This window comes from Martes martes (assembly GCF_963455335.1).
Source record: "Martes martes genome assembly, chromosome: 15".
In the NCBI taxonomy this organism is placed as follows: domain Eukaryota; kingdom Metazoa; phylum Chordata; class Mammalia; order Carnivora; family Mustelidae; genus Martes; species Martes martes.
The window spans coordinates 65,909,277-65,930,980 of NC_137903.1; the positions used below are offsets into that span (position 1 = coordinate 65,909,277).

Sequence of the window (21,704 nt, forward strand, 5' to 3'; positions counted from 1 at the left end):
AAGTAAAAATAACGTGCCCCAAACTCATACAGCTATGAAGAGACAGAGCCAAGATTAAACCCAGACTTGATGGCAAAGCCAGTGCCCAGAAAACCTCGCCATATGAAAACTGGAATTTAATTTTCATTATAAAAGAGATAAACATCAAATCTTTAAAATGTAGTAATAGGTGAGCCTGGGTGGCTCAGTGGGTTAGGCCTCTGCCTTCGGCTCAGGTCATGATCTCAGGGTCCTGGGATCAAGCCCCGCATCGGGCTCTCTGCTCAGCAGGGAGCCTGCTTTCTCTCTCTCTCTCTCTCTCTCTGTCAAATAAATAAGTAATCTTTAAAAAATAAAATGTAATAATAACATGTCACTTTAGGCTAAGAAATTCTGAGAGTCAAATTTTTGTTTTCAAAACTTACTGTATTACAATATGAATAAAATATGAAGAATAAAAATTATAGTAACAAAATAGAGTAAAAATGTATTATATCTGTTGTAGAAATACAAAAACATAAAAAATCTAAGACTCGATGCACCAAAGACTATAAAAAAAAAAGTGGAGGAGGGGGCTATATACAGAATTGTTTCCCCTCTCAAAATTCGTGTGTTGAAGTCCTAACTCCCAACAGGTCAGATGGTATTTGGAGATAGGCCCTCTGGGAGATAATTAGGTTTAGCTGAGATAATGAGAGTGGGGCCTCATAATGGGATTAGTGCTCTTCTAAGAGGAGACACCACAGCCCGGCTCGTGCTCTCCCAACCACCTGAAGACACAGAGTTCTTCAAACCGCAGCCCTGTGAAAGCCAGGAAGACCTCCCCAAAACCTGATTATGTGGGCACCCTGATCTTGGTTTTCCAGCCTCCAGAGCCGTGATAAATTCCTGTTAAGCTACCTAGTCTGTGGTATTTTGTTTTTTTAAGATTTTATTGATCTGAGAGAGAGAGAACATGCCGGGGGAGAGGCAGAGGGAGAAGCAGGACCTGAGTCCCATGACGGCAGAAGGCAGGTGCTCAACCAACTGAGCCACCCAGGTGCCCCTATGGTATTTTCTCACGGCAGCTGGAGTTTACAAAGACGGCAGAGACTGATGTATTAACCTCAGGAAACATTCAGTCTATCAAATTTTAAACTAAATTTTCCATTTAAAATGAAAAGGTCTTGCTTTGGTTACGAGACTGAACTGGTCAACTTCTAAGTTCATTTCAATCTCCAACTGTTATAATCACTTGGTAATTCTAAAGTGAGAGTGACATCAAATATTTTTAAGATCACATTTGCTGCTATAATAGAAAAGCTAAGAATACCACCATATGTTGAGTGCCTCTACTACAAATAGCACTACAGCAAAAGCATTAAAAAATTGTCATTTTTAAAAACAAAGTGTAATATAAATAAATCTGTTGGAATTCTAATCAGAATGGTAGAGGGGCTCAGGCTGTTCTTAGAAACTGAAACATGTGAATCAAATTTCTGGGGCAGAATGCCTTAACAATCAGAAAAGATATGTACTTATCAAACCCTCTGTACCATAAATTACTGTTCTAGCAAAGTAACAAATCCATGTGTCTACCATTTACTAGATGAGGTGACTGCAATATTACTCTTTCTGACAACCAACAGTATTTTTAAACTATTCATATCACACCATTACTTGAAGCTGATTTGGTTTAAATCCCAGCTCTGACATTTTGTAGCTAGGTGTTTTTATAGCATAATTGTGGCATGCGCATATTATGACAAGCATTTCCCTAGTCATTAAATATCATTCTGAATTTATATTTTCTCATCTGTGGGCTATATCTTCTAGTCTATTATGAGGTTTAATTAACAAAGTATGTATAAAACTCTAAAAATAGTGTCTGGCACTTAATAAAAGCTTAACAAATGGTAATAAAGTTTTCAAAACTTAAACATTACAAATAAAAACCAAAGCATAAAAGTTTCTTCCTTAACTCTTTTTTGCAAGGCAGGTATTTTGGATGTTATAGGAGAAAAACAGAAGTATTCTCTTTCAAGATCCTCAACTGACATCATGAACTGTACTAAACCTTTCATATAACTAATCCGCTGCCTTTAAGGGCTGGAATTTCAAGTTTAAATTTTTAAGTGTACAGAACTGTTAGCATCCCCCTCTGCAAATACTGGCTCTGTTCCTCTATCATTAAAATGTGTGTTTTGAGGGGCACCTGGGTGGCTCAGTGGGTTAAAGCCTCTGCCTTCGGCTCAAGTCGTGATCCCAGGGTCATGAGATTCAGTCCCACATCGGGCTCTCTGCTCGGTGGAGAACCTGCTTCCCCCCTCCCCTCTCTGTGCCTGCCTCTCTGTGATCTCTGTCAAATAAATAAATAAAATATTAAAAAAAAAAAGTTTGTTTTGAGACATGTAAGCTCCCCATCTCTCTTTTTGCTACTTTCTACTTTCATTCTCTCCATGTTCCCAGGTTGTCATATATAAAACTATACAATAAAGCAATATTTGTTATGTTATTACTTTAAGTAATCTCTATACCCAACATGTCCAACTCACAACTCCGAGATCAAGAGGGGCATGCTTTTCCCACTGAGCCAGCCAGGCACCCTATTTCTGACTTTTTAATCCTAATTCTATAGTTCTTTCTTCAGCAGGAGAGTACTTTTTCTGCCTCCAAAATGTGATGTATCTCATCTTTCTACATTCTGTATCCTAATTTTGATGTGAGTTACCTGAATCTACACGTACTAAAACTCACAGAATTGTATACGGAAAGTTGCACTTTTTCTTTATCTAAATTTCAAAAGCATACAGAAATATAACCAAACTCTACTTTTGTCAAAGCCTCCTTCAATAACACCTTTTTCCTGCCCTTTTTTTTTTTTAAAGATTTTATCTATTTATTTGACACACAGAGAGAGAAATCACAAGTAGGCAGAGAGAGAGGGGGAAGCAGGTTCTCCACCGAGCAGAGAGCCCGATGCAGGACTCGATCCCAGGACCCTGAGATCATGAACCGAGCTGAAGGCAGAGGCTCAACCCACTGAGCCACCCAGGTGCCCACCTTTTTCCTGCTTTTAAGATAAAATTTCTCAGTGTGCCTGGGTGGCTCAGTCATTAAGCATCTGTCTTCAGCTCAGGTCCTGATCCTGGGGTCCTGGGATCGAGCCCCTCATTAGGACCCCTGCTCAGGGGGAGACCTGCTTCTCCCTCTCCCACTCCCCCAGCTTGTGTTCCCTCTCTTGATGTCTCTCTCTCTCTCTCTGTCAAATAAAATAAAACCTTAAAAAAAAAAAAACATAAAATGTCTCTGTTTCATTTTCCTGACCTTCAGAAGTTAATTCTATACCTCTTAACATTGTGCTTCTTTAGTTAAGATGAATATATGGTCTGTTTCCTAGTTACCATAAATACTGAATAAGCTACCATGTTCATCTTTAAAATACACTGGCTAGGGACGCCTGGAGGGGCACAGTTGGTTGCAGCTCAGGTCGTAATCTCGTCATCGCAGGGTGGCTGAGATGGAGCCCTCTGTCGGGGCTGTTGCCCTCAGCCAGGAGTCTACCTGAGATTCTCTCTCATTCTGCCCCTTCTGCTCGTGCGTGCACGCTTGCTTGCTCTCTCTGAAATAAACGAATCTTTAAAATAAAATTCACTGGATAAAGTCAACACGCACTTGCCCAACTACTTAACACATTTAGTAAAATGTACTAAATTTTTAGTTCCTTGGTGACCATTTCTCCAGTCTCCCCATGGTTTTGGTTTTGTTCTAAATGTATCCTTAACGTATCTCCTCAGTCTTTCGAAGCATCCATTAGCCTCCACAGGGCTTTCGTGCAGATACAAAAACATACCCTTCTGGGAAGACACAATCTGCTGGGTGAGGTACTGATGCACTGGGAAAAAGGGGGAAATGAAGGCACAAATACCCCTGGGAGGCCTAGCCAGAGCATAGGACTTTCTGCAAGCAGAGCATGGAGTAGGTTTCAGTCCTCACTGCCTTCATCAGCCGCACGCATGCGTGCAGGACACAAACTGCACAATCATACCCAGCAGTCCTACACCTTCAGGTTATTCATCAGTAAAGGGGAAAGGATGATCAAGTATTAACTTCTCCAGCCACCCATTCTCCAACCACAAATGGATCCATCTCTTACCTTATAAACTCAAGATTTATTTGTAGGGGATCTTCCAACACCAGAGAGAACCACCCCCCTTTACCTTTAACTTTCTACTTTTCATAGTTCTCTTTTCTGTTTTAAATATAGTCAAGGCTCATGTAATATCAAAGAATGTAAAATTCAAAACATACATGCAAACACATCTTTGCAACAATCCTCTGAGACAGGGGAAATGCGTATTTTCCCTATTTCACAGATGAATAAACAGGTTTCCCCGGCTATCGGAAAGCCAAGAGTTCCTCTGAAACCTTTTGTAAGCTGAAATGGCTACAGCAAAGAAACAACTGGCATTAATTTATATGGAAAACTTTTTGTGCTACTCCCAAACCCAAGAAATAACCTCTCTTAGGCTTTTCTGACACCTTACGACTCATCTTGCTAACAAACTCACATAACATATCATGATAAAGCACACTTACAAACTAGATGCTGAGTAAGGGGAAACAGCCTGGTAGCACCACGCTCGCTGCTCAGGGGGCGCCCTGCCTCTACAGTGGATGTGTTTTTGCTTTTGCCCTTTTCCGGAAAAACAAAAATCTTCTTCAGAACTTTCAGTTAGCAAAAGCAGGTAATAATGTTGTCTTTCATAAAAGCAAAGTGGGGTAGTGTGAACCTTAAAAAGCAGGGAATACCTGTATCTGAAATTTGAAGAAGCCATGTCACTTGCCCCCAAAGATAACAGCAGGCACAAAGGACAAAACAAAAAAGGTCTAAACTTAGGTTTTTACGCTCAAAGTCCAAAGCTCATATTGAGTATTCAAGTCACCTAAAAATCAAGAAGTCTCAGTACTTATTCCTCCCGGCCTAACCTTCCACCCTCATTACTTGACCTAAATTCTTTTAGTGTCACCAAGAATCTCTCAGCCAAATCCAAAGGATACTTCTTAGATCCTTCCGACCTCTGCTACATTTGGCTGTAATAATCCTATTTTTTAGATTATTCTCTTCCATCCTGATTTCTGTAATGATTTCCTTCTTCACTTATTCATTGTTGCTCTCCTTCTCTTGCCACTGATTGTCTTAGACGGCCTGCTACATCTCTGTCTAAACAAGCACCTTCACTTTGCAGTTCGTCATGGAAACGGCTGCCCCGAGTATGTCGTTAAGGCTCTAATTTACAGCTCATCTCCTGTAATGCTGCCACTGCCTGTGATGAGTCTATTCCACTCTAGCCTTTCATCACTTCTGGCCTTCATCAATTCCAAACGTTGCCTGATCTTATCCAGTAATCATTTCTTAGAGCATTTATGTCCTAAAGCATGAAATACAAAAGACTACTGATGACATATTAGATGATTTTAAGTGGTCCACAGAAGAATATTTAAAATTATGTTTATTTTGAGGGGTGCCTGGGTGGCTCAGTGGGTTAAAGCCTCTGCCTTCGGCTCGCGTCATGATCTCACAGTCCTGGGATCGAGCCCCGCATCGGGCTCTCTGCTCAGCGGGGAGCCTGTTTCCCGCCCAACCCCCCCCCCCCCCGCCCCCGCCTGCCTCTCTGCCTACTTGTGATCTCTGTCAAATAAGTCTTTAAAAATATAAATAAATAAATAAATAAATAAATAAAAGTCACGACTTATCTGAAGTTTGGGCAATACTGGCCACTGGGAAGTCCATGCAGGGTGGAACTTAAGCACTACAGTTAGGCTCTGGGTCAATGATTCGAATCCTATTTACTAGCTTAGTAAGTCTAGAAGAATTACTTAAACCTCTTTAAGTCCCAGTTTTCTAGTTGTGTAACAGGGATAAAATAATCTACCACCTAGATGTATTATATAAATTGAAAACGATAATCCACAAAATTATCTTAGCTCAGTGCCTGGCATGGAAAGTACTCAACAAATATTAATAACTGCAATTCTTCTTTTTAATAATTGCAATTATCCATGTTCTCTCTTGACCATCTGCCTTCACTTGGAATCTACTAGACATGTGACCCATACCAAAGACAATTTTCATATATGGATTTTCTGCCCCAAACTTCCTTTATCTGCTTTTATGTCTTTATTTTTATCTTCTGGTATAAATCCAAAGATCACGTGATAACCTTTTACCATTAACCTTTAAAACTGTGAGCATCTTAGCAGTGAGAACCACAAGCCATATTCCTTTGATTCACTAGGCCTTACAAAATTAAAAGAATCCTTAATGTTTGTTTAAAAAAATCTAAAAATTAGAAAGGAAAATCTGCTGCAAATAAAACTCACAGTGCACAGTACATAAACAAAGTGTCTGAAAGCCCTTGATACTATTCTAATAGGATATGACAAGGTATTCTCTTGCTCCTCTAAGGTATCTGTCAGTTGAATCTTAGTCGTGGGTCTATTCTTCTGTTTCCCACTCTCACACATTCAGTAATAAAACCTAGGTATATGCTAACCACTCACTGTATATGGTGATGTGGACATGGAAACAATCTGGCAAAGGAAAACACACTAATACTGGAACACAGGTAAAAAAAAAAAATACTAGATAATATGTGTGTAAATATCCAAGTGTTTTTTTATACTATACATGCTCCACAAATGCTGACTATATACCCCTCCTTTAATGCAGAGCACCTAGCAGCACCACATAGGGGTGAGAACATTACATCACATTAACAGTGATAACTTAATTGCCACCTTGTTTTCAGACTATAGGTAAATGCTAACCATATAAAAGTTTTTGTCTGCCAACTAGACCACTGTTGAAATTCACTAATAGCCCTTGTTTCATCTGATTTGCCAGCAAACGTGCACATACACAGGCCCTAAAATGTGACTGGCATTCTGTTAATCTACAGCAAAATAACTACAAATGTAACTGGCAAAAAGATCTGTTTATATTTAGCCTTTCTGGGGATGGGGGAAAAATATACAACAGAAAATGTACTGAAGTTACCCTCTGTAGAGAACTCCTTTACCCACAAAGATGTCCTGACTGATGCATCAAAGGCTTTATTATTGAGAAATCTAAAATGTTATGACTCAGAAAACCAACATTTAATTCTCAAGCTTCTAAGCAACAGTTAACAGTTAACATTGACTAAGATAAGCTATCACCGTGTTACCTTTTCGTAAATTGACAAATCTCACTTTACTGAAAGGGTATTAGTCATACATAACTCCGTGAGACACAACTCTTGGATCTCCTTCACTGTAAGAGTAGGGTTCTGTATCAATTTGTGTAACATTTTATCAATAATCAATCCTTGCTTACACAAATATGGCATAAACAGCACCTAAAGCAAGTTACTCAACTGGCATACAAATTGAAGCAGTGTCTGGACAGAGGGCAAGAGGAAACTACCTGGAGGGAAGGGAAAATAATATAATCTTCAAAGACATTTTACCAACAAGGGTGGTGGGGTGGCATAAGGGTAGTGGGGAGACAGGCTGGAATGAGTCAGACTTCTGTGTTTTCAGCTGTGCTTAACATACTGAACCCAGGGTTACTGACTGTAGAGCATGAAGAAATCTCCAAGATTTCTTCAAATCTAGTGTGCAAGTGTTAAGAAAAAGAAAGAAAGAAAGAAAGAAAAACTAATTCCCAAAGAATATATATACTCCATTCTAAGAATATACAGCTTACTCACTGCTTGGAGAGTACTTTCTTCTACCAATATTCTGCCAATTCATTATTACTATGTACTAGGCACAGTAATAAGCCCTTTACACACATTATCTTTATTAATACTACAACAAACCTTGGAGGGAAGTACTATTATTATCACCACCTCCATTTTACAGATGAGGAAATATTTTATCAATAACAGAGGCCAGATCTCAAAATTTAAAAATTGTATGCCATACTATAAAGAGTTTTAACCAACTGGCCTTTAAATAGAAAAAGGTAGGAAAACTAGCTTCTATCCTATCCCCAAAGTAGTTATAACTATTTTTTACATCTTGCAACACTTTCACCACTGTATGCAACAATGTTTCTATACTGAAATCAAACGAAAGAAAAAACTAGGCTAACAATGCTGCATCTTTAGTTACTACAGTTCCTCCAATTACAAGGAACAGGAAGGCAGTTTGCAGGCCCAGAGCACCCTTTGGATTTAGACAGTCCGGACTTCAATCTCTACAGCACCACCAATAACTCTTGAGTGACCCTGGTCAAATTAATATCGCAGATTTCATTTCCTCATCTGTAATATGGGAGGATGATAACAGCAGCCCAAGGAAAGATCATGTATGTTACAGGGCTTATTACTATGCTCAGTACACAGTAAAACGTCAACTAATGGTGGAGAGCAAACAGCCACATACATAAGCTCACCAAACCAAATATAAAAGTAAAAAAAGCCTAAATTACCTCAAGTCCATTACAGAAAAGAAGAAAATTACTATTTCAGTACATGCGAAAGATAAAATCCAAATTCAACCTATTCCTAATTATTTCAGGGGATCGGTGCATCTGAGGCGGGCCAGAGACGACGCTGCAGTACATCTGTGACACACACCTAAAAATGGCTCCAGTCGGAGCAGCATCTTAATCACCAACAGAGGAAGTTCCATCTACTTTTAACAAATGCGGGAGTTAGACTTGGTGGGCGCTGAAGTATCACCCTGCCGTTCTTATTTGCGGGAAGGAGTAAGCGAGCAGGCACTTAATCACGAATCGTGATTCCTCTGGTGCATTCCCCAGGAAGACCTTACAGCCCAGCCGCCCACCGTACCGTCGATTCCAAGCACCCCAGCCGGGCATGAATCCACGCACCCGGGCTGAAGCTCGGCCCATGCAGAGATCCGGGTAGCTTTTAGAAGCCAGCAAACAGCAGGCATGGTGGAAACCTCAAAAAAATCTCAAACCAAGTCAAAACAAATATGCATCCCTTTAAAGGAACCAGACGCACTACCCTCGGGCAAAAGGACCACGTATCAGTGTCCCACTGGTTCCCCATGCCCTTTTCTTCAAGTCCCCACGGGGGGCCTTCGCCGTCACCAGTCATCTCAACGCGGCCTCCGAGACACGGGGCTGCAGAACGGGATTCCCTACGCAGGTCAGGGGACGGCGAGGCCTAGGGTCCGAAGTAACGGCCGAACCCTCCTCTGGAGTTGGGGCAGCACGTCCCTAGCGGAAGCAGGGCTGGTCCAGACCCCCCCACCCCAGCCTCCCACCAGTCAGGTCTTTAACACCCCCCCCCCATCTCTCTCGCGCACAGGCTCCCTGCGATTTCCACCCTCACCGCGCGCGGAGAACAAGCAGGCAGCCGAGGCCGGCCACGAGCCCCGGAGCTGTCTGGGGGCCGCATCCCACCCGCGCGAGGGCAAGACCGCGCGCCCGCCCGTCCGCGGACGGGAACTCCCTTCCGCAGCCGGCCACGCGAGGACCCCCCCCCCCCCCGCGCAGGCCCGCGCTGCGGCCGGGCGGGAGCGAGGCCGGCGGGTACGGGCTCCGCCGCACACCACATGGGGCGGGTCCGACTCCGGTTTCCCGCTCCTCGACCCGGAGGCCGAGACCTCCCCCGACCGACGAAAACGGGGGGCACGGCGAGACCCACGGCCGCCTCCCAGCGGCTTCCCAGCTCTGGCCGCCGGGGTCGCGGCGCGCTCGCACGGCCCGGGCCGCCCCGCGCCGGCCCTCCCCGGTGGGGCCCGCTTGGATCCCGGGTCCTCCGCCCTCGCCTTCCTTACCGGCCAGGGCGAGCGTCCAGCGGAGTGTGTCTGCGCACCTCGAGAGTCTCCGCCGGGCTCCGATCGAGGGAAGGGCAAGGGGAGCGTGGGGGTAGGGGGGCGGCCGCAAGGACCACCGGACTGGGAGAGCCGAAGCCGCGGACGGACAAACCGCCAAAGCACTTTCGCCGCTTCCCGAGAGGGAGAGAGCGAGCGAGAACAAGAAGCAAGATGGCGGCTAGCCAGCCCCTACGTACTACGTCATGCCGCGGCGTGCGTGAGGCAGATCTCCGCAGGCCCGCCCTCGGGCGCAGAGACGGCCAGATCACGTGCAGCCTCCGTGGCGGCCCGACCGCGGCGGAAGGCGACGGCGCCTCCTGCCGGGAGGAGGGAGTTCCTGCAGCCGAAACGGCCGCGGCGCGGTGCAGATCGGCCCGCGGGCTTCCCTGGGAGCCTTGAGCAGACGCGCAGGTAGGTTCGCAGTCGCCGGAAAGCGAGCGCTCTTGGAGCTGATGGGCGGCGTGGGAATTGGCTCCACCGACAGTGAGGCACTATGGATCCGCACTACGGTCTGCATGGGATTTAACGTTATCATCTGACGGTATCTTGGTATTTTCCAGAAATGCGAACACAATATTCGTGATACCAAAACCTGCCCGTTGATAAAGATAGACAAATGCATTATGATACATCCCCACACTGGACTATTCTGAACCCATTAAATTCAGATTAGTGCTTAATGATCAGGGAAATGCTTAGGCCGTAACCATGCTATAAAAACACCCGCGTATGTGCATATTCATAGAAAAGACTAAAAAATATACTCTGGGTGCTAATAATGGTAACGTTAACAATAGATTTCTTAGAGCAATAAGATTTTTAAAATAGGGGCGCCTGGGTGGCTCAGTGGATTAAAGCCTCTGCCTTCGGCTCAGGTCATGATCCCAGCGTCCTGGGATCGAGCCCCGCATCGGGCTCCCTGCTCAGCGGGGAGCCTGCTTCTCCCTCTCCCACTCCCCCTGCTTGTGTTCCCTCTCTCACTGTCTTTCTCTGTCTGTCAAATAAATAAAATCTTTTTAAAATAAATTAATAGGGGCGCCTGGGTGGCGCAGTCAGTTAAGCGGCTGCCTTCAGCTCAGGTCATGATCCCAGGATCCTGGGATCGAGCCCCGCATCGGGCTCTCTGCTCGGCAGGGAGCCTGCTTCCTCCTCCCTCTCTCTGCCTGCCTCTCTGCCTACTTGTGATCTCCCTCTGTCAAATAAATAAATAAAAATCTTAAAAAAAAAAAAAAATTTAAAAAATATTTTATGCATGCCTGTGATTTCCCGATTTTATAGTCAGAGATCACTTTTAAGGTGTAATGAGAAGTTTGTGTGTCGTAAAATTGTTATGATACGCAGGGGCGCCTGGGTGGCTCAGTGGTTTAAGCCGCTGCCTTCAGCTCGGGTCATGATCTCAGGGTCCTGGGATCGAGTCCCATATCGGCCTCTCTGCTTGGCAGGGAGCCTGCTTCCCTCTCTCACTCTCTCTGCCTGCCTCTCTGCCTACTTGTGATCTCTCTCTCTCTCTCTCTGTCAAATAAATAAATAAAATCTTTAAAAAAATTTTTTTTTTAAATTGTTATGATACACAAACGATAAAGGTGTGCATACACAGTGTATATACTGTGTGTAACTATATATGGTATTTGCTTGTATTTCATAAAGCATTACATATTTCTTAAGTTTTATTTATTTTACAATATTTTATTTATTTATTTGACAGAGAGAGGGAGAGAGAGAGCACAAGCAGGGGGAGCAGGAGAAGCAGGCAGAGGGAGGGAGAAGCAGGCTTCACTCAGGTGATCCACTGGGGGGGCTCCACTGGGGACTCAGTCCCAGGACCCTGGGATCATGACCTGAGCTGAAGGCATGGGCTTACCTGACTGAGCCACCCAGGCACCCCTTTAGGTTTTAGAATAAGCCAAGAACAGGTTCTGCTAATGAATTGCTCTGTATTATGAGTAAGTTACTTAATATCTTTTAGATTCAGTTTTCTCATGTGTAAAATGAAGATGATACCTATTTATGTCAACTGTATTTCAATTAAAACATAATAAAATGTTCCAAAAAAGTAATAAAATGTTTAAAAATCTTTTTAAATATTTAATTTATCTCAGAGTGAGAGTGTGAGACACAGAGAGAGCGCATGAGCAGGGGAGAGGCAGAAGGAGGGGTAGAAGCAAACTCCCACTAAGCAGGGAGCCCATAGAGAGGCTCGATCTCAGAACTCTGGGATCATAGCTTGAGCCAAAGGCAGATGCTTAACCCACTGAGCCACCTAGGCACCGATAAAGTATTTAAAAAAAAAAAAAATTCTTCCAGGGTGCCTGGGTGGCTCCATGGGTTAAGCCTTTGCTTTCAGCTCAGGTCATGATCTCAGGGTCCTAGGATCAAGTCCTGCATTGGGCTTTTGGCTCAGCAGGGAGCCTGCTTCCCCCTCTCTCTCCACGTGCCTCTCTGCCTACTTGTGATCTCTCTGTCAAATAAATAAATAAAATCTTTACAAAAATTATTCTTCCACAAAAAATAATATTTACTTCTCAAAGTTGTGTTATTTACTCACCAGATATGTACCAGGTGCCTACTGTACAGTCTAGGGACTGGGGATATAAAGGTATAGAACAATTAAGACCTTGGTCCTAAGGCAACAGTCTAGTGATACAGATCCAATAATAGGTTTGGATTTGTGCAATGAAGGAAACAAGCAGAATATTAACATAAAGAATAACCAGGGAGAAGAGCAGGAGGAATTGACTCTAGAAAGTATGGCCACTGAGTACCTTTCTGAGAAGGGGCCTTTTAAACCGGGACCTAAATGATAACAAGAAGCAGTAATGCAAAGAGTGGGTGGAAATTGCTCTGGACCAAGTGAACTGAAACTGCAAATGCCCTGGTCTGGGAAAGAGCTTGGAATGTTCTAGGAACTAGGAGAGGAGTGCGTCTAGAACTTAGTCAAGAGAGAGTGACACAAATGATACGAGAAGGAGGGATGAAGGCTGGATTCAGATGGGTCTTAGAAGCCAGGTTAGGGAGTGCAGAATGTCATCTAGGTGCAGTGAAAAGCTTTTGGAAGATTTTAAGATGAGGAACACATGATCAGATATTTTATATTTTAAGATCACTGTGAGTGAAGAGTGTGAAAAATAGATTGTAGGGAGGCACGGAAGGAAACCAGCTGCCCCACTAGGCAGTAAATGAAGTAATTACAGTGGTGAAGAATTAGAGTGGCCTGGACTAAAATGGAGGCATGGAGACAGAAAGAAGTAGACAGATTTGGCATATATTTTGGAGCTAAAATATACTTGCTTGTGGGACATGATGGCTTTGAAATGTGGGGGAAGAAGAAAATCAATGACAACAGAGTTACAGCTTGAGCGACTAGGTGAATGACAGCAACATTTACAGAAATTACGGTGTTGGAAGAGGGAAGCAAAATCCCATGGTTGGTGGAGCGATATCACAAAGAAAAATTGGGGGAAATGAAATTTTGGACGTGTTAAATTTGAGATGTTCAGGTACTGTCTAACTGTAGATCAAGTATGCCATGGACATGCATGTCGAGAGCTGAAGGGAGGTCAGAGCTGGAGAGAGAGATTTGAGGCTCAGAGATATGGGTTTCGGACTCGTACACACACATTTCACAGGCAAGTGTTTCAAAGGGTGGAAGCCGATGAGATCACTTAGGGAGAGAGCAGGAAAAGAGGAAAGAAATATCCAGCCCTAACACCAGCAATTCATAAAGGTAAGTGGAGGTGGAGAATGTAGCAGAACAAAGAAGTCAGAGAACTGGGAAGCCTGAAGGCGATGATGTCACAGAAGCTGAGAGAGGAGAGAATTACAAGATGGCGTTTCCCTTGTGTGAGACGCTGCTGAGAGGTCAAGTCATATGAAGAAGCAGCCAAAAGTGTCCAGTGTGTTTGGCAACATAGAGGTTACCGGGATCTTTTACAAGAAGTTTTGGTGGAGTGATAAGGTCAGAAAGTCATATGATGGTGAGTTGAAAAGAAAATAGATGTTGAGAAAGTGGGGATTATGGATAAACAGTTATTTCCAGAACTTGAATTTTGCCAAGACAGAAACACAAGGTAGCTGGAAGGAATGTGGAGTAAAGAGAGATACTTTTAAATATTGGAGAGAGTAGATCATGTTTGTATGATGATGGGAATAATCCAGAGGACGTCGGTAGCAGTCATGTAGGAGAGAGAGGGACCCCTGGGGAAGGGAGGTCCGTGAGAAGGTGTGAAGGGTGGACGGACAATTTACCTCTGGAAGGGAAAGTAGGTGCAGCTATAGGGAATATTGATGATTCCGTATTGGAAACAAAAGGGAAGTCCCATCGATGACTTCTGTTTTCTCAGTGAAGTAGGGAGGGAGGAAATCTGCAGAGATGGTGTGGCTTGTGGGAGTTTGCAGGGAAGATTCAAAAGTAAGAGAGTGAAAAATTAAGCCTACTGTGAGGAACAGAGTAGGATTGGCATGCTCTGCCGAGAGCGCTTTTAATGTTTGTGATGATGGATGTAAAATATGCCATTCAGTTTATTTATATGATTTCTCCAGCTGTGTACAGCATTTTGGTACAACTATGGAGAAGATAGAGTCTCCCATGCAGGACTTTACCAGGCAAGAATAATGTCGGGAAGTGAGGGTATCCATAAGTAAAGGACCGTAATGATGATAATATTGAGTTTGAACATACAATGGCTATGTGGTAAATGGAAACTTGTGTCCACTTTGTGAATTATATATGGTATATTTTAAATTCAAGGATTCCTTGCCACCTCTCCTGGTCTAAGCTGTATTTCCCACCAATATCTTCAAAGATTATCCCTGCAGCCATGTTAGAATAAATAAAATAACAAACAGGTAAGTTCACAAGCACATACACATTAAGGGTACGTTCACCGCCCCCCCCCCCATTGATATCAATAGTCTTTTGAAATGGAGAAGCTTGGCTGATATAGGGTCATTGCCAGGCAAAGGCCTGCTGACTGTCCCCAAGAGGACAAGGAAGGCTCACCTTGGTGAATTCTTCCCCAACCCTCTAGCATTTGGCCTAGAATGTTTGAGTCTCTAAAGCACCTTTCTTTAGCAACATAAAACAGCTCCAGCAATCAGATGAATTTCTATTAGCCAAGGTCATGAGAATGATATATATAACCAGAATATTAATTTATTAATTTTCAGTTTAAATACCTGAAGACTCAAGACTGCAAAGCCAGTGGATTTTCTACACAGACAAACCTACTGAAGGCTGTTTGATGAGCCCAGATACAGGACAAGTGGAGTTATGCTACAGCTTGTTCTTGATTCATCTGTCTCCATGACAGGATGATTTTGTCCCAAAGATGGAAGGACTCAGTTTCCAATGGTTGCAACTTTCTACACTGATCTCCCATACAGTAGGGACATCCTGCCACGCTATTGATTGAGCGGCTTCTCTCCTTGACAGCGCTCGGATGGGCGCTGAGGTGCTCCTGTCTGCACCTTTCCCTGTTTCCATGGCTACCCAAACTTCTTAGCAAACTTGTTTCAATAATAGTGAAGTTACAGTCAGGTCAGGCCAGTTTGTGTTTTAAAGGTGACTTTGAGGGGCGCCTGGGTGGCTCAGTGAGTTAAGGCCTCTGCCTTTGGCTCAGGTCCTGGGATCGAGCCCCACGTCGGGCTCTCTGCTCAGCAGGGAGCCTGCTTCCTCCTCTCTCTGCCTGTCTCTCTGCCTACTTGTGATCTCTGTCTGTCAAATAAATAAATAAAAATCTTTAAAAAAAATAAAAAAAAAAAAAAGGTGACTTCGCTTACTTCTGGTCTTATCCATTGTGGGTGATGTTAAAGTTTAGCTCCCAGAGAGCAGTTTTATTTCCCTCATTTCCAGTATCTCGGGGAAAATTGGACTGAAATCTCAGGAATTGGTCCAATGTCTGGAGCCAAATAATATTCTTTTAAAATTTATTTTGTTTTGTATTATTCGAACCTTTCCTAACACCCCTTCCACATAGGTAAATTTGTCATAATGGAAATGTTCTCATGACACAGTGAATGAAAGCTTGTCATTCAATTTCCAGTTCTGCTTTTTAAAAAATTAATTTTAGGGTTACATTATCAAATTGCCAGTTGGTGATATGCAGTCGGGCAAACTGTTTCTTATTGAAAAAGACTGATTCTCCAAATCATGTGACATATGACCTATTTTCTTTGTGATTGCCCAGTCTTATTGTTAGTGTGTGTGTGTGTATGTGTGTGTGTGTTTGGAGAGTGCACATGCTGATGAGTGGGGGAGGGGGCCAAGGAGAGAGGGAGAGAGAGAATCTTACTTCAAGCTTGCTCCACACTGAGCACAAAGTCTGACATGGGGCTCTCTCTTATAACCTGAGCCAAAATCAAGAGTCAGATGCGTGACTGACTGGGCCACCCATGTGCTCCTTGGTAATGGTTTTACTAAGTTTCTCCCCTTCTCATTGGGATTGATTGTATAAACCTAGAGGCACTGAAGATTTATGAGATATTAGGTAAAAGATAAAGGAATGAACGACCATATCATGCTTTATTTGAATTAGTGTTTGTTAAAGGTTTATGTGCACAGGACAACTGTGGTCTCTTTTCACCAATAGTCCAGCAAATCATATTTAGTAAAAGTGTGAAACATTATTGTGGAGGCCGAGAAAAATCAAGGCCGTCCCACCTCAGGCTTAGCCTTAGCACAAGTACAGTCATCTTAGCTCCGGCAGCCACCTCAGACCCCTGCGCCCAAGGGCTGAACTTTCCCTTACTTTACTTTAGTTCCAGAGACCCCCACCCTACTTTAGTTCTAAGGACCCCCACCCTACTTTAGGAAGCCCCACCCTGCTTTGGTTCCGGAGACCCCCACCCTGCTTTAGTAACAGGAACCCATAAACACCCCTGCCTTAACTAAGCTCGGAGTACACGTCCCTGCTCGCTGCATCGGGTATGCTTGGGCCCAAGCTTAAGCTTGTCGAATAAACCCTCGTGTGATCGCTTCAGTGCTTGGCTCCTTGGTGGTCTCTTGGACGCGAAAACTTGGGCACAACAATTATAAGCCTGATGAAAATCATAATACCCAGAAACTGTATGAAAATGCAATCTAATTTTCTTAACTTTAACAGATATTGAGCTTTGTTAATAACGAAAAATATTGCCAATGCCTCAAAATATTACCTTTTGTCAAGTTGTAAGAGGTTTCTAAGTTTTGTAATATAAGTTTTGTAATATGTTTTGTAATATAATATAATTAAGTAATATATGTCATATATAAAATATTACATTATCTAAAGTGGAATAAATATCTTTGTTCTTATCAATCTATTATGAATTAGCAAACCCTTCTTATAATGGAATAAAAGGTACAATGTGGTTAAAAGTGTTATTCATTCATCACAAATCCTATGTTAATGAAATTTGAATGAACTAGGATTTCCTGTCCACCCAAAATTTCCCCAGATTTTTCTTAGCTAAGAGAAGTAACTAAATTCTTGGAGCAGTGGACCCAAGTCAAGAAGGTATAGTGTTGTTAGTGAACAGAGAACAATATTTGGGAGCATGGGAAAGGAGGGAGGGAAGAGATAGAGACAGGAGAAAATGGTAGCACACAGACTTGCCAGGCTCACAACTTTGCCTTACGCTGGGATTTCACCCTAGTCAGGAAGGAAGTAATGATAAAGGGCAAAAATCTAGAGACCAAAGGGAAGGAGGGAGGGTCTAGGGAATCAGAGCAGAAAAGGTTAAAAAGGAAACTAGCCAGGGGGTAACTGAAGGTACTCAATAGGGGTTGTCTTAACTCATTAGCCCAGAAAATAGAAACTTGACATATTACTGATGGATATACAGTGCTCAATAATTACCTCTAAAATTGTGACACTGGCCGCTGCCTGTAGCATTTCTCAAAGTATAAGGCACTTTTTTTTCCCCGCCTGACCAACTGTGTATATAACGTATAAATGAAACCACCCAGTTTCACTTTTTATTTCATCTTTTATTGCTCCACAGTAATTAAGAGAGTACATTTCTTTGTACATTTCTTTGCTAGCACCGGGACTAGGCATTTGTTTTATTTTGAATTGAAGTATAGTCACATACAATGTGATAGCAGTTTCAGGTGTACAACATGGTGATTAGGTGTTTATATCCACTACAAAATGCTCACCTTGATAAGTATAGTTACGACCTGTCACCGTACAAATACAATATTATTTCCTATAGTCTTTATACTGTACTTTTCATCCCTGTGATTTATTTACTTTGTAACTGAAGTTTATATCTCTTAATCCCATTCGGTCTATTTTACCCATCCCCCTACCATCCGTGTGTTCTATTTATGAGTCTCTTTCTGGTTGGTTGTTTTGTTGATTCCACATTTAAGTGAAATCATGTGGTATTTGCCTCTCTGTGTCTGACTGACTTCATTTAGCATAGTGTGCTCCAGGTCCACCAATGTCATGAATGGCGAGGTTTCATTCTTTCTTACGGCCGAGTAGTAGTCCACTATTTATATATGTAGGAATATACATGCACACACATACACACCGCCACTTCATCATTTAAAAAAAAAAAAGATTTTATTTATTTGACAGAGAGAGAGGGAACACAAGCAGGGAGAGTGGGAGGAGAAGCAGGCTTCCCACTGAGCAGGGAGCCCATGTAGGGCTTGATCCCAAGACCCTGGGATCATGACCTGAGCCTAAGGCAGACGCTAAAGACTGAGCCACCCCGGGCGCGCCACCCCCACATCATCTTTATCCATTCATCTATCCATGGACACTTAGATTGCTTCCGTATCCTGGCTATTGTAAGTAATTCTGTACTTTTAGGCTTCCTATAGAAAGGAGAATTGCATGTGTTACAAAGTATCAGCAGCCCATGCCTAGTTGAGGTTTTGTTTTAATTAAACAGTTATTTCAGAATTATGTCTTTGAGTTGCTGAGAGTCTCCGTGAGGTGCTTGCTTCACACGGGAAGTCATGGTCCAATACCCCAGGGACTGGGCCATTTTTAACCTTGTAGGGCACAGTCTTAATAGGAAGAAAAGAGAAAAAGGATAGTGATTGAAAGAATTGAGAAAAAATTTCCCAAAGTATTTAATAGTCACTCTTCATTTCAATATTCAATATTACCTATATGAAATTTTCAATTGGGAAGTATTAATCATTGTAATGATTAATAAAATTGTGCTACCTTTTAGGCTACATGTAGCCAGGTCACTTGTCCAACTTAGAGAAGGCACTAGTAGAGTGGGTGACCCATCATCCCAGTTTGCCTGAGACTGTCAAGGTTTTCGTACTGAAGGTCCCATGGCCCAGGAAACCACTCAGTCTGGGGCAAAATAGGACAGTTGGTCACCTTCTGTGGACTACAAGGAAGTGGGGACACAGATCTTAGCTCCAAGATACTTCCTCAGTAAACTCTCCTTTGGGTCCCTATTATCTGCCTGAGAAGATATCCTTGCTGGAGACCACCAACAGGAAAGGAGCCTTGCCTGATGCCACAGAAGATTCTTTCAATCCTGGAGGTTAGCCAAGCTGCAGACAACTAAAAAGTTAGTCCTGAAGAGCCCCTGGCATCAACTGGACACATCATTCTTGTGGCGTTCACCTGGCAGTCATTGCTTTATTAACTCCTTCCATCCTGTTCCAGGTGCCAGTTATAAAACGCGTAACTGAGGGCCAGCAGTGCGCTAAGTCCTTCGCACACATCATTTTACGTGGCAAACTGCTATATGGATTATATGGGTTATAAAACTGGTTAAATTGGGGCGCCTGGGTGGCTCATCGGGTTAAAGCCTCTGCCTTTGGCTCAGGTCATGATCTCAGGGTCCTGGGATCGAGCCCTGCCTCAGGCTCTCTGCTCAGCATGGAGCCTGCTCCTCCCCCACCACACCGGCCAGCCTCTCTGCCTACTTGTGATCTCTGTCAAGTAAATAAATAAAAAACAAATAAAATGGGTTAAATGGCTTACTTCATGAGCTCACAATGCCTATCGGTGTAGAGCTGGCTGGTGTTTAGAATGAGGGAAGACTTCAAACAAATTTGATGCCCTCATCCACCCTGCAGTCTCCAGGTTGCCTGGAAAACTTACCTGCACACTCTCTCTGACCTTTAGTTCAAGGTCTGTTATCTCTTCATCACTTACTCTGTGACCTGGAGGTGTGGTGACTGATGCTGTTGACAAGACCAGGCTCTTTCTCTGTCCATAGAGCATTCATTGTACCCCATAATCTCTGCTGGTGGACCCTCCCTCTACTCAGTGACAGAGGGTGATTTCAAGTGATTCTTTAAAAACCACAAAAATAGGGCACCTGGGTGGCTCAGTTGGTTAAGCGACCACCTTCAGCTCAGGTCATGATCCTGGAGTCCCGGGATCGAGTCCCATATCGGGCTCCCTGCTCCACGGGGCGTCTGCTTCTCCCACTGACCTTCTCCTCGTTCATGCTCTCTCTCTCTCTGTCTCTCTCTCAAAAAATAAAATGTTAAAAAAAACCCTACAAAAATAATAAGCATGAACAAACACTATCCATTGGTAAAAGATCAATAACAAAATCAAGAAATCCTGTTCCTTGAAATCATTAAGTAAAAATCATTAGGAATTTGGTCTGATACATGGACGCCTGGGTGGCTCAGTCTTTAAGCGTCTGCCTTTGGCTCAGGTCATGATCTCAGGGATCTGGGATCAAGTCCAGCATCGGGCTTCCTGGTCAGCGGGGAGCCTGATTCTCCCACTCCTACTTCCCCTGCTTGTTTTCCCTCCCTCTCTCTGTCAAATAAATAAAATCTTAAAAAAAAAAAACAAGGAATCTGGTCTGGTACAATTTAAAACACTAAACTAGATTACTGATTTTTCTTTTTTTAAAGATTTTATTTATTCATTTGACAGAGATCACAAAGTACCCGGAGAGTCAGGCAGAGAGAGAGAGGAAAGCAGGCTCCTTGCTGAGCAGAGAGCCCGATGTGGGGCTCGATCCCAGGACCCTGAGATCATGACCTGAGCCGAAAGCAGAGGCTTAACCCACTGAGCCACCCAGGCGCCCCTAGATTACTGATTTAGAGAGTGAGGTAATTCTTTAGTCACTCTTCTTAAAATTCCAGTTGAATTGACAATTCAGCAACGCATTAATTACTTACCCAATTTTATCCGTGTTATGAAATGAGATAATGGGAAAGCATTTAAGCTTACATAGGACCATGCAAAAATTAATTCTAGTTATTACAGTGGCATTTTGAGCTTTATCTAAGGCCAAAGGATAAGAGAAAATTTTGGTCTTGAGATTGTTATTTATTCAGCACCCAAACTTGCAAAAGGTAAGCTTTTTCCAGGAACAGTGGAGAAATGTCTAACGAACAACAGCTGTTGCGTCTTCTCTAGCAGTGTGACTTTTAAGCCAATCAGCCAGCACATGGTACTAGCTGAGGGTTTCATGGCTTTAGCAGGAAGAAGTGCACTGTTAACAAATCATAACTATTATCATCTTGTATTAGAGAAAATTTTTCTGGGGTGCCTGGGTGGCTCAGTCGGTTAAGTGTCTGCCTTTAGCTCATGTCATGATCCCAGGGTCCTGGGATCGAGTCCTGCATTGGGCTCCCTGCATGGCAGGAAGCCTGCTTTCTCTTCTCCCACTCCTCCTGCTTGTGTTCCCTCTCTGTGTCAAATAATAAATAAAATAATTTTAAAAAATTTTAGAGAGAGAGAAAGAATGGGGGAAGGGGCAGGGGGAGACGGAGAGAATCTCAAGCAGATTCCCTGCTGAGCAGGGAACCCGACATGGGGCTTGATCCGAACACCCTGAGATCATGACCTAAGCCGAAATCAAGAATTGGATGCTTAACTGAGCTGCACAGGCGCCCCCTCCCCACAATTATTAATTTAGCACATAGGGCATAGCAGGTACTGTGCTAGCTGCTGGGGATCCAAATGGCTAAAGGC

The 21,704-nt window shown here is 43.2% G+C and overlaps 1 protein-coding gene across 13 annotated transcripts in view; it reads right to left on the reverse strand.

Moving 5' to 3' along the window:
- Positions 1-10,185, reverse strand: part of PRRC2C (proline rich coiled-coil 2C) — a 100,974-nt gene extending 90,789 nt beyond the window's left edge. For 8 of the 13 annotated variants that reach the window (XM_080824244.1, XM_080824240.1, XM_080824234.1 and 5 more), the window contains exon 1: positions 9,760-10,185. The gene's annotated coding sequence lies outside the window, so the exon portion shown is untranslated. The remainder of the gene's footprint in view (positions 1-9,759) is intronic. The other 5 variants (XM_080824242.1, XM_080824239.1, XM_080824241.1 and 2 more) reach the window with 2 other exon arrangements.
- Between the last annotated feature and the right edge of the window lie 11,519 nt (positions 10,186-21,704).